The 13,106-nt window shown below is 41.5% G+C and overlaps 1 pseudogene; it reads right to left on the bottom strand.

The window, feature by feature from the left end:
• Window positions 1-10,418: 10,418 nt before the first annotated feature.
• Window positions 10,419-11,346, bottom strand: LOC118642542 (annotated as a pseudogene).
• Window positions 11,347-13,106: the final 1,760 nt, after the last annotated feature.

Below are 13,106 nucleotides of genomic sequence, written 5' to 3'. Positions count from 1 at the left end.
ATTGTATATGGAGTACCTACTGTCCACTTACCAGGTATGTGATTGAAGGCAAGTTACCTTACCTTTTTGTGCCTCAGTTTTGCCATCTGCAGAATGAGGACAATAATAGCACCTTCCTCTTAGACTGGGTGTGTGACTTAAATTAGTTAAAACATACAGTGTGCTTTGGTTGTTTAATCAGTGTTAGCTGTTAATCCCATTATTTAATCAACAGAGTCACTCATACTTCCATTTAGCTTATGTAAATTCAAGTAGCTCAGCAAAAAACGTGACAACATAAATAAGGAGATGATTTACTCTTGCAGTTCCACTCAATTAGCGCCTAGGGGTGGGGTGGGGATGGGACTCACTGTCCCTTGGTTAACCTCAGCTCTCCATTCTTGTGCTCTGTCCTCCCCAGTATAGCTCTGTCCTCCCCAGTATAAGCATCTTGCAGCCCTCAGTGTGAATCTACAGTTTTAATATCTGTGGTGTTTGAACAGTTGCCCTCATAATGCAAACTAATTTGCAACTGAAAAAAAAAAAAAAAGCTCTCAAATGAGGAAGAGAAAGCAGCTCCAGAGAGGGTGGAGGCTGTATTCTACCAATTAGGAGATACTTGAAGTCCTTCCACAGAGCTTCTTCCCAAGGAGTTTTCAAGGTTAATGTTGGCTGTTCTCAACTTGACTTCTAAGCTCATCCCTGCATGACCTCATCTCTGCAAAAAATGTGACTTCTTAGTGCATCTATAGAGTCTTGGACTCCTTACAGTAATTCTTGACTGAGAAGGGCTGTGATCTCTCCACTACCCAAACTTCTAGGGCTTCAATTTCAATCATAAATTTGAGGCACAGACACATTTTCCCATAGAAAAAGGAAAATATTAAGACATTTCAATAACAGAAGGACATAATGAGTTCAGTTAAGCAGAAACTAGCTTTAACATCATTACTTATTGTAGGAGTCATATAATGATGAAATGAGATGGTATAGAGAAGATATAGAAATGATCAGCACTCAACAGTGATGTTTAAGAGTAACATTATGATTACACCAGAGTTTTCCATACAGAAACCCCTGGGTGATTCAGGGCTAAATCACAAAGTGCTAACCAGAGAGGCTTTCATTCAATTCTGTCAGCTTCAAACTGCATGAAACATTAGCAATTAGCAAAAGTTGAAATGTTAACTCCAACCCAATATTTTCTTGCTTCTGCTCTGATTATAATCCCATTCTGGATCACCGAGCCCTATGAAACTCTAAGACCTCCCATGAATTAAAAAGACATACCCATGCTCATATAAACAAATCCCTTCATACAATTCAAGAGTGAAACCAAGGGTGGTGGGGAACCTCAGGGTCAAGAACCAGAATTCAAGGCCTTTTCTCATCAAGTCCCTGTCTACCTTTCTAGTCTTATATCTAGACATTCTCTTCCACCACAACCATGTCACAGTGTGTCAGACCACCTTTTGAGCCAGGCTTCAGATCCCATTGTTTGCCCTCTATTACAGCTACTGCTGCAGAGATCAGCTTTTTGCAGGTGTAACTTAACAATCCTGTACTTCAGCTGTACCTTTTATCTCTTGTTTTCTGCTCTGGGACTTTGCTGGAAGGAAGGCAAGGAGGATGCTGAGAACTTTCTTGACATCAGCACAGGTGCAAACCTGGAAGTACACAATATTTAACAATCCATGAGGTAGCCCTTGACCGGTGGAGGACAGAGCTGATGTAGAAACACTACCATTTTCCAGTCTGTGGGTAGACAATTCTGGGGTGTATGTCACACTGTTCCTTGGAGGGTCCCAGCAAGATTGCCCAAAGTAAGGTCCCATTTGATAATGCACCTTGTGTGGGCTTTTCCTCTGTCCTTGCTTCACTCCTCCCAGACTTCTACATCTATTACTTGAAATCATGTCCCAAAATAAATGAAATACAGGGTAGGCAAAAGTAGAGTAATGATAATAAATACAATAATTAATAATAATACAAGAATAAACTCGGTTTTGCATTCTTACAACTGTAAACTGACTTTTGCTGACCTGTGTACATGCAAGTCCTTGTCTCGGACTCTGCTTTTCAGGAGACACTCAAGCCCAATCATGCTGAAACTACACAAAATGACTTCTAGCTTCATCTTTTCTTCTGTGGTACCTTAAGCCTGAAATACTCTTTCCCTTTTCTATTTGACAAACTTCTTTATCTTTCAAACCCTAGCTCAGTTATTATCTACATTAAAGGTCACAAACTGGTTTTGGTCTGTAGACATACTTTATTTGGTACATGCTTTTTCCTATAAACATCTCTACTATATATACTTCTTACCTGTCATCTCCTTGGCTTATGTTCTGTGGAGTTAAACAGAAGCATTGTGTCCTATTCATCTTTGTATTTCTGTACAAAGTCACTTTGTAAGCACTGGATAAAATGTTGTTGACCATTGAATGGATGAGACTGCTTTGCAAACTGTAAAGAGTAATTGACTTAAAGTGTTCCTTATAGGTTCTGTGACCTTGGGAATGTCATTTAAACATTCACTCTCAGGCTCAGTTGGGAATGCATTTGGCTGTAGGTAACAGAAAACTCAACTGCAGTCTCTTAATGAAGGTTTATATTTTTACTTAATAAAGTCCAGAAATAAGCTGTTGAACTGATATTTTAGGGGGTTAAAAACTTAATTGATTCATTTATTTTTTGGCCTTTTTTTCCTGGTCACCTACTTGCTATGGTGGCTTCCACCCTCACATTCACTTTCAGGCAGGAAGGAGAGTGGAGTACAGGGAGAGCCATGTCAATTCCTTTAAGCTACAAACATCACACCTACAAAAGAAGGTGTCCCGGAAACCCCAGAAGATTTCTTCCTTATGAGTCATGAGCCTGAACTATAGTACATGCCCCTAGCAGCAGGGCTGGGGAAACAAACACCAAGACTGATGCGGGGCAATTTCTCTCTAAAAACACAATTAGAATTTTGTTAGCAATAAAGGTGGGATGGGGGGATGAGTAGATATTAGATTGGTACCCAGTAGCAACTGCCACATTTCCACTCTGCAATATGGAGTTAAGAGCACCTAACCTACCGACTCTCCAGGGTGACATGAGGACCATGTATGTGAAGCAACTTTGCGGGATGCCATGCAAACCATTAAGCAGTTCATACGATGCTTGTAATAGAATAATACTCTTCTATCCCACACTGGACTAAGTACATAGTAGATATACAAATATTTATTTTGAATTTATATTAATAAAATAATTTTATCTTCTACTTCTAACAGAGGACTTTTTATAAAATAATGTTATATGCTGGGCTGGTGTGGTTTTTCTTCTTTTAGAATATATAGACTATCACCATAGCAACAACAGTCACCATAACAGCAAGGCCATAAACACTTCACTACAATTTAATCTTGTTGTTTTAGTTGTACGGGAGAATTTTGGTAAGAACATACTGTAACTTGGCCAGGACATCTGCACTCTTAAGAAAACAATACAGAAAGCCAAAATATTGGTTTTATAGATGATTTAAAAGAGTTATAATTTTGAAGCATGGTGTCCTTGGATGTCATGTGGAAATAAGGGCCAAGTGGGAAAAACTCACACTTCAAATCATCCACATCACCTCCTATGGTCTGGTCATTGCCCTCATACTCTAGAAGTACAATGCCTTCTGGACCCCCAGCTAGCAAGAGCTAACTGCACCTCTGTCTTAGATTCCCTCTTATTTAATTTTTTAAAACTGATTTATCATGCAGTAAAACTGTTAGATATTAGGCTAATACCTTGTTAATTATCACTTGTTATTCTAGAGATAACATAGTTTAGGTCAATGAAGATGAAGACTAGGTATATTTCTTTCATTTTACTCATGTTTAGGTTTAGTCAATAGAGTATAATCCAGAGTCATCCTGACAACTCATCCTTAAATACTTCGGAAGGCATTGCTAAAAACATGGACATTTTTCTCTATTGACAAATTTACATTATCCCACCTATCAAATTTGACAGTAGCTCCTTAATTATCTAAGTTCATATTCAAAAATTTCTAATTGTCTCCAATACGTCCTTTAGTGCTGATGTGTATATATAGATATAAATCTAAATGATAGAGAGATAGATATCTTATAAATAGATCTGTGTGTGTGTGTGTGTGTGTGTGTGTGTGTGTGTGTAATCTAATACGAGGAATTTGTGTATGAGATTGTGTGGGCTGGCAAGTCTGAAATCTGAAGGGAAGGCTGTTAGGCTAGAAACTGTCTGAGAGGACCTCCTTCTTCAAAAAACAAACAAACAAATCCTCAGTTTTTCTCTTCAAACCTTGCAAGTGTTTGGATGAAGCCCAACCACATCACCAAGGATAATCTCCTTTCCTTAAAATCAAATGTTTATTATAGGTGTTAACCACATCTATAAAATACCTCCACAACACCTAGAGTAGTGCTTGATTGAAACTTCGGTATCACAGCCTAGACAAGTGGACACATAAAACTAACCATTACAGTTCTAGTTTATTATTGTGTTTCTGTACTTAAATATTTCAAATGAGGAAAGGAGGGAATGACTTAATGAATAAGAATATGAATTACTGACCACCCAGATTTCAGGAACCTTATCTCCTCCCCAGCTCCTAGGACCAGCATGCTTAAATTCTTGTCTTTCCACACTCCTCTTTCAAATTTATTTTCATCTGTATCTTTTTTCTCTTTGTTCATCTTTCTAAGAGGAAGAAGGGACCCATTTTTAATTTCTACTCATCTTCTGTCTAGAAACCATCTCTTCCTAATTTTTCTAAGATCTTTTTTTAAAAAATGTTTTTTCTTTACTGATTTTAGAGAGAGAGAAAAAGAGGTAGAAACATTGATGAAAGAGAACATGGGCCGCCTCCAGCATGCCCCCCACTGGGGATTGGGCCCACAACCTGGGCATGTGCCTTGACCAGGAATCGAACTGGTGACCTCTTGGTGCATGGGTTGACACTCAACCACTGAGCCACACTGGCTGGGCAATTTTTCTAAGATCTTGATCAGCAGTGATCTCCCTTCCTCTATCTTTAGCTTTTCCACCCACTTCTTCTTTTCAGCATATAAACTGGCTTAAATATTTCAAATCTTTAAAGACCTCTTCCTCTTTTGCCTCAGAATGCTCCTCCCTACCTCTCCATCTTCATCTCCTGTGACTTGCAACCCTAAAGCTATGTTTCAGCCATATTGAAATATCTGACTATCTTGGTTCACTTCTCTTTCTTGCTTTTATATGCTTTTTTTTTTTTTTTTTGCTTGCATATCCTCTGATTCTTAACTCACTCTATGCCTCTAAGTCTCAGCTCAAGCATTCCCTCCTCTGGGAAGCCTTCTAAAGCTCCCAGATGAGCTGATCACTCCGTCCTTCCATAATTTCACCTAGTATTGTGATGATCTGTCGGCAGATTTGCCTCCCCCATATGATTGTGGGACCCTTATGGGCAGGTACAAGATCCTATTAATAATATTTCCAGTGGCTGACTGTAGTAGGTTTTAAAAGCTTTAATTGAATAGACAAATGAATGAATGAACAAATGAGACTATCTTATTACCTATATAGTTACTGCACTGTGCCCAGGAAAAACCCCATGATGGTCTAAGCCAATGGGTGTGTTCCTCCTGTGGCCAGCCCTGGCAAGGACAGCATGACCTTGGCAAGGTCATGTCATGTATTGAATAGGAAATCAACTAACTTTTCTGTTTGTGTAGTATGCTAGCCAAAGGAAAGATGGCTGTGTGTGGTGAAGGCAGCAAATAAAAGACCTTCTGTGCAAGGAATGTTCCTCTCTTGCATTTCATTTCACAGGAGGTACCTTCTTGGAATGTAAAACCCTAATTCAAGGCGGGTTAAAACAGATTGTGCTCACAAGGGCAAAGACAACTAGATGGTTGTGGAAATCTTTATTCCAGTGTTGGAAACTTCTGCTAAAGCAAACAAGAAAAAGAAAAAAAAAATTACCCATCTTGGCTATAAATTCTTCCTATATTTCTTTGGAAATAAGAACTGGGGTATAACTTTAAAATAATCTAGCAAAACCCATTAACTTTGCCAACCGTAATTCACATTTTAAAGATGAAGAATCTATGTCCAGCAGTGGAAGGTAACCTCCAAGGTCCCATGGCTAGTAATTGGCAAAACTGGCCCTTGAAGTCAGGTTTCCTGACATTCCACCCAATACCATATTAACTTCATTATCTATATAAGTATATGCTTGGTATGAAAAGTACGCAGAGAAAAAACAGGAAGACTGCAACAGCTGGAATGTATTGGGGTACTTATTAAATAGTTTAACAACTTGAGTATGTGCCCAAATATTACTACAATTATCATTTTCTTACACTAATCTGTGGACCTGGTGTCCATCTTTCCTGGCACGTAAAATATTTTGGTTTGAAATAACTATTTCACATCTTGGTTCTTCAACCACAAAATCATGGTTCTACTTTTTGAAGGACGATGAAAATCAATAACAGAATTAATGAGTTACAGTGTTTGATAATGAGTGTTAGATTGCCATCACATAGCTGTGAAGAATTGTGAAGGGTCTGACATTTTGCAATACTGGTAATCTTACAAGTTAGTTTTGTGGATGCTGACAAAGGTTAGGGTCAAAGGACTTGATCACTCATGGCAAGAGGAGTAGCCAGAGTGTCAGCATTTGCACTGGTTTCCTAAACCCACAGGACAACACAAGGAAGGCCAGGTGACATTTGTTCTCACAGTGGGTGTCATGGAAAGGAACCTGAAGCCCAGGCAATTCCAATTTTGTATTAGCAGTGAGGCTGCCTGCCCCTCCTCTAGAGGGAGACACTATCTCTATCGCCCAAAGCTGTCTGCTGGGCAAACAGGTACAAATATCCTTCAAAAGGTAATCTGGCACCTCTACTCATGAGCCATACAGAAATTAAAGGAACCCACACAACATTGTTTTCCATTAATTTTACTCTTTATACCACCTTGGATTCAGGTGAATTTTCCCATGAGTATTCCACTCTGTCAGCTACTCTGATAATTCTGACTGACAGAGACTGGGACCAATCTTATCCAGCATTAATTAAGGATATTATCATCAGGTCTGCAAGCAACAGGACGAGGCTATCGTGAAGTGCCTATATAGTTGTGCCAGCAGGGTCTCAGACCCACTGAGCTTTACAAATCCCATTAACCGTTAGTGTCTACTGTAAAATGTCAGGTGGTTTCTCTTTGAATTGCTTGGCCTGAGGCATTAGTACAGGTACAGCAGGATGTATTAGCGACTGAACAAATTCTTTCTTGGTCTGAGAGAGGGAAAGAAGTCTAGGACAATTGTGCCATCCAAACCAACTCTGGCCTAGGAATTGAGACTGACCAAAATGCCTTGCAGCTCTACAGTGATATCATTGATCAGTTCAGCGAAAGTCAGGGACAGTTTTTGTGTCCTCTTGTGTCACTGAAGGATTCTCATGTAGGAAGAAATGTACTGAGGGTGCCCATAAATAACAAGTCAGTTTTCCCTCTGAGAATTTCCCCGAGTAACTAAAGCAGCCTTATTTTGGAGAGGTCTTTATACTTGTCTGAGGGCTAACATGATCTGGAAGTGATGTTTCTTTCAACACTTTCAGGCCTCCTGTGACCATCTCTAAGGTGTAAAACACTGTGTTTTAAGGAGAAGGGTAAATTAATGCCTGGCTTCCACAAAGAAGTACAGTCCTGGGGAAGTAACTATAGTTCACAGTCACTGGGGCCCACTCAGAGGGACTGACTTCAGTCAGGGACACAGGTTGACAGTGCCTCCAGTTGTGTCCTCACAGTCAGCTTAGGGCTCCAGCTTGAGTCTAATCCTTGTTTTGGAGGAACTGCCTGATGGAGTCGAATCTGATTTGCTTGTCCATGGCACCATGTAGGTGGCATTTGTCCAACCCAGGGGATGGCTGAGTATTGGCTATGGCAATGGAGTGGTAAAGAAGATCTGGAAGTGCTGGCAGGTATTTTGCAAGGAAACTGCAGAAGCTGGGGTCTTCCCCTGCTGTTTCTGAGATTTCTTAGTAAAGTTAAAGGAGTGGTAACTAAATCAAGGTCAGAACTGTTGGGTGGGGAATGTCAGACCCAGCAGTTAGTTAAATTTAAAATGCTTGCAACTGTCAGGGATTACTGACTAGGGCAGTGTCCTTCCTAAGGAAGGTTTCGGGGTAGGTTTGAAAGACAAAGACCCACTGATGTCCCTCCTTCTCATGTACCTACCGAGGTTTACTATGTTTCTTGCACTGGGGCCAGGGTGTGGCTCTCCCTCCAATGCCACAAAATCAGTATACCCTATTTCAGTAGCTATAACTTTACCTTGTTTTAAATCATCCCATCCACACCCTTAGACCTTTTGTCTAGAAGGTTTCAGTGCAAGAGGACAAAGAATTATAAAACTTAGAGAGACCCTTTATGTCCAACACTTTGTCCTGCATGGGCCTCTTGGCAAGCAGTGTACTCAACCAAGTGGCCATTACCCTTCTGATCATAATCTAAGACCATATCAAAGACCATATATATATACACACCAGAAGATGGTACCAGAATTAAGTTTGAATTTACTAGGCCCCTTTTGTCTAGCTGCCACCCAGAGGATATACCAACCAGGTTGGCCTGAGGTTGCCATTAGGCAAAAGAAAGCGTTGTCATGTCTGAAAATGGTCATGGTGAAATTTAGAGTTTGCAAAACAAATCTACATAACTCCCTGCCCCTACCCAGGAAGTGTCTGTGAGATGATTCCTCTCTGGGACAGCCACATTTAGTGAACATACTCCCTTGCTAAGATGTGTGAAGCAGGAAGTGAGACAAGTAGAATCAGAAATCTTTCAGGTGGTTTTTTGAGGTCATTCTAACACTCCACAATACAGGATGTCTATGGATAGTAGGGAGAGTGAAAAGCCCATCCAATACATTGACAACCAGTCCATTGTTGAGTGGCTTTGTAATAAAGGTCCTGCATTTTCAGAATTTAAAAAAAATTGAAAAAATTACAGCACTTAGTTTCCAAGGCTACAATGGTGTGACCAAACTTGGCTGATGGGACTGGAACAGTAAGACGGGGATCTGTGAAAGTGTCAGCTGAGGAGACAGACTACTAATAGCCTCAAGAGGGAGTAAAAGGTCCAATGTAGCCAGTGTGCCAGGATAGAGTTCATGTGTATATGGTGTGGCCTCCTTCACCTTGAGACTAACAGACCAATTATTGGCAGGAGTCACAAATCTGACATTGAATGGTAGCCTTGGCATCAGAAAAAAATGTTCTTTGCTTTTTGCCCAGTCTATGATAGTGGATATGTTGCTCTATCTGGTAAGATCATGTATCTAGACAGAAATAGCAGCAATCTGGGTAATACAGGCACATCAGCAGCTTAATTCTAGTTACATTCATAGGAGAATAAGCCCTTACTGGAGTTTCTACATGCGTGACCCAGATTGTTGAATCAGTAGCTGCTGACTTTCATTGTTCACAGACCCCAAAGAAGGGTGACCAAACACCTAGGCCATTGGCAACAGCCCAAGAGTCAGCAAAATAAACCAAGTTTCATCAAAGGGAACAATGGTCAAAGCTGTAAGAACAGCACTGAGTCCTGCCCACTGAAGATTGTGACAATGTCTGCTTTTTGTTCTGCCTTAATGGGGCTGAGGTTGAAGTAATGGTAGCACAGGGGACACCATTTGGCTTTAGCTTAGCTGAGTCTTCAGTGAACCAGGCTCAGTCATTTAGGGGAACATCCATGCATTGGCTCTCCCATTGAGCTAGTGACTTTGCTTTAGTCAGTGTAGTAGAGAGTAACATTTCCCCCAAAAAGGAGAGTTGACATTATTTCATGTAATGCCGAGAATCTGCTTGAGCCAGGCTGCTATGTTCCTGAACATGCCATTTTATTTGACAAGCAAGGCTTGATATGCTCTTCACTCCTTGTTAGTTGTTGACTCTGAGTTGACTGACCTAAATGGGATTATCAGTCTCAGGAGTTATAAGGTCTCCATGGGCCAGGTGTTCAGGGTTAATAAGAGCTCAGTAGCAAACTAATAGCTGCTTTTCAAAAAGAATATACCCAGTAGCCTTGTCAGGGAAGTGATTGGTTCAGAAACATGGGGTATTTCCAGGTGGAGGCTTCCAGATGAAGGCACTTTTCCCAGAGGCTTCAATAGGCAAAATGATCCGTTATAGAGACTTGTAGCTTATAGAGGCCATTAAGTTAGTTGGGCCCTACTTGGGATGGGCTGAAAAGATGGTTGGAAAGCAATTTATATGTTTCTGTAGCACTTCTTTACATGCAACTCTTCCTGAGCGGGAGAACATCTTCTGGCTCTTATGTAACAAGAAAGTTATAAAGCATATAACATATTAATTCTTTTTTTTTTTTTTTCCAGAAAACCAGTTTTTTATTTCTAAAGCTCTGCCATATTATTTCTAGCGGGTGCCGATGGTCACCTCCTACACTCGCACTAGGTTGTCCGTGTAGCCAGCAAAGAGAGTCTGGCCATCAGCAGACCGGGCCAGAGAGGTACACTGGGGTGGCTCTGCTTTGCTGCTGGTACTGATTACTTCTTGCTTCAACTCATCTACAATGATCTTGCCCTCCAAGTCCCAGATATTGATGCTAGGGCCAGTGGCAGCACAGAGCCAGTAGCAATTGGGGCTGAAGCATAGGGTGCTGGTCCCCACCATCAAGTGTATAAAGGTGCTTGCCTTTGTTGAGGTCCCACAGCATGGCCTGGACATCCTTGCCTCCAGAAGCACAGAGGGATCCATCTGGAGAGATAGTCACAGTGTTCAGGTACCCTGTGTGGCCGATGTGATTGGTCTTCAGCTTGCAGTTTGCCAGATTCCATACCTTGACTGGTTTGTCCCGGCCACAGGACACGATGATGGGATTGCTGCTGTTGGATGAGAAACGAACACAAGACACCCACTCTGAGTGGCTCTCATCGTGGACAGTGTATTTGCACACACCCAGAGTATTCCATAACTTGATGGTTTTATCTCTGGAGCCAGAGACAATCTGGCGGTTGTCAAAGGAGAAGGCCATGCTCAGCACATCCTCGTGTGGTAGTGCCCGTTGTGAGATCCCAGAGGTGAAGGTTTCCATCCCAGGAGCCAGAGAGGGCAAACTGGTCATCTGAGGAGATGACCACAACACTAACAAAATGGGAGTGACCCCAAAGAGCACGTTGTGGGATGCCCTGGTCAGCTTCCACATGATGATGGTCTTGCCTCAAGAGGTGGACAGTATCATGTCTGGGAACTGGGGAGTGGTAGCGATCTGGGTCACCCAGCCATTATGGCCCTTGAGGGTGCCATGAAGGGTCATCTGCTCAGTCATGACAGCAGCAGGTGCAGGTGTTGCTGCAGCGACAAGGATGGATCTGGATACCTCAGAGTGATGAGTAGCACAACTCTAACATTAATTCTTATTGTAGTTTCAGATGTAGAGGTAGCAACAACAATACATTAAATTGGTCCAAAGTGCTTCACCTATAAAGTCACGTTAGCTTCCTATCCCCACTTTGGACCCAGTCAACTTTTATTACTAGAATCTTGATGTCCCGTAGCTCATGGAACTGGTAAGATGGTGAATTGGGCACCTGTATCTAACAGAGCCATAAAAATTTGAGTTCATTTTCTCCCTGAAATTCCCAGCATATTCAAATGGGTATATCTAGGCTTTGGAGACAGAGAGACCTTGGTCACAATCCCTAACCATATTTTCTCTTAAAGAAGCTTAGGCTACAGGGAAAGGGAAGGGTCAGGGGCATGGAGGGAGAGAGTGGCTCTGTGCCAACATGTCTTTGTATTCACTTTCAAGTTAGAGTGTTTATGTGGTAGCTCATGGCTCAGTCAAATGAACTTCCAATATTTTGGGCATGCCTATTCTCTATATCAGGAGATTCACATGGCTGACTCCATCTATTTCAGCTTCGCATACCTTTTGACCTGGCAGTAACAGTGGCATTGCTTTCTGCCTCTGGCTGTGAGATTCTCAACCTTTGCCTGACTTGGGCTAAATTCCTTGAGTGGCACTTTTATGTTAAAGGCATTCATTTTAATCTGGGGCATTTGCTGCATTGTTGTCATGGCAACATCTCTTAAGTTTTCACCTGGTTTCAACATAAAATCTAGAGTAGTTTTCTAGGGTGGCAAGACTGACATTAAATATTTATCTAGATTTCTTTGGATAACTTTATCATCCACCAGTAAGTTACCTTTGTCAACATGGCAAACAAAATCCAGGGCAATAAGCGCCAACATAGTAGTCAATAATTCATTTGTGGTTTCCCATGGGAGTTTGTGTAGTCCATGGCATAGTATGTGGGTGAAGTAGCTGAGTTTAAAGAGCCTGTAATAGGTTGGGCAAATAAACTAGCTATTTAACACCCAGATCCTCTGCCCTCTTACACAGAAGAACAGCAGGATGACTAGGGTATTAGCCGTCAGCATAGACTCAGAGTTCAGCTAAAGCCTGGACTCACAAAGTCAGACACTGGGTATTTACTAGGTATTTGCTTTCTGAAGTCATTCACTGTGAGGCAAGAAATTTGATGGGGAACTTATGCCAGAAAGGGCGAATATAAAGAAGCAGAATTATGGATTTATGGATCTGGCTAAAGAAATTTCTAGGCAAAATACAGGGAGTACTAGCTGAGATTTTCTAGCTGACTGTGAGAGGATACAAAAAGGGAGACATAAGATAAAGAAGGATCAGCTTAGGATGGTGGAAAATGGTGGCAGAGAGAATGGAAGCTACACAGACCTTCTCTCAGGACCAAACTGGAATTACAACTAAAATAAAGACAAATCATCAGTGAAAACCAACTGAAAAACAACTGGAGAGAACCTGTAAAACCAGGGACAGGAAAAAAATGTCAAATTGAGCCTGGTAGGAACTGCAGAGGTACTTGAGGGCAGGCTGGGAGGCATGAACAGCAGCAGAGAGCTGTATTAGCTGAGTGCACTTCCTGCTGAGAAAGTGGGGTTTTAAAAAGCACTAAATCAGCTACAGCCATTCACCTTGGGCTCCGGCAGAGGGAGGGTAGACTGCACTGGAACGGTGTGGAGAGAGTCTAGGGCTCCTGGTTAAAAAGAGAGCTGGGCGGGAAG

This window comes from Molossus molossus, unplaced genomic scaffold, assembly GCF_014108415.1.
Source record: "Molossus molossus isolate mMolMol1 unplaced genomic scaffold, mMolMol1.p scaffold_m16_p_3, whole genome shotgun sequence".
Classification (NCBI taxonomy): Eukaryota; Metazoa; Chordata; class Mammalia; order Chiroptera; family Molossidae; genus Molossus; species Molossus molossus.
The sequence above is the reverse complement of the archived record's forward strand: the minus strand, read 5'-3'. Positions and strand labels throughout refer to the sequence as shown.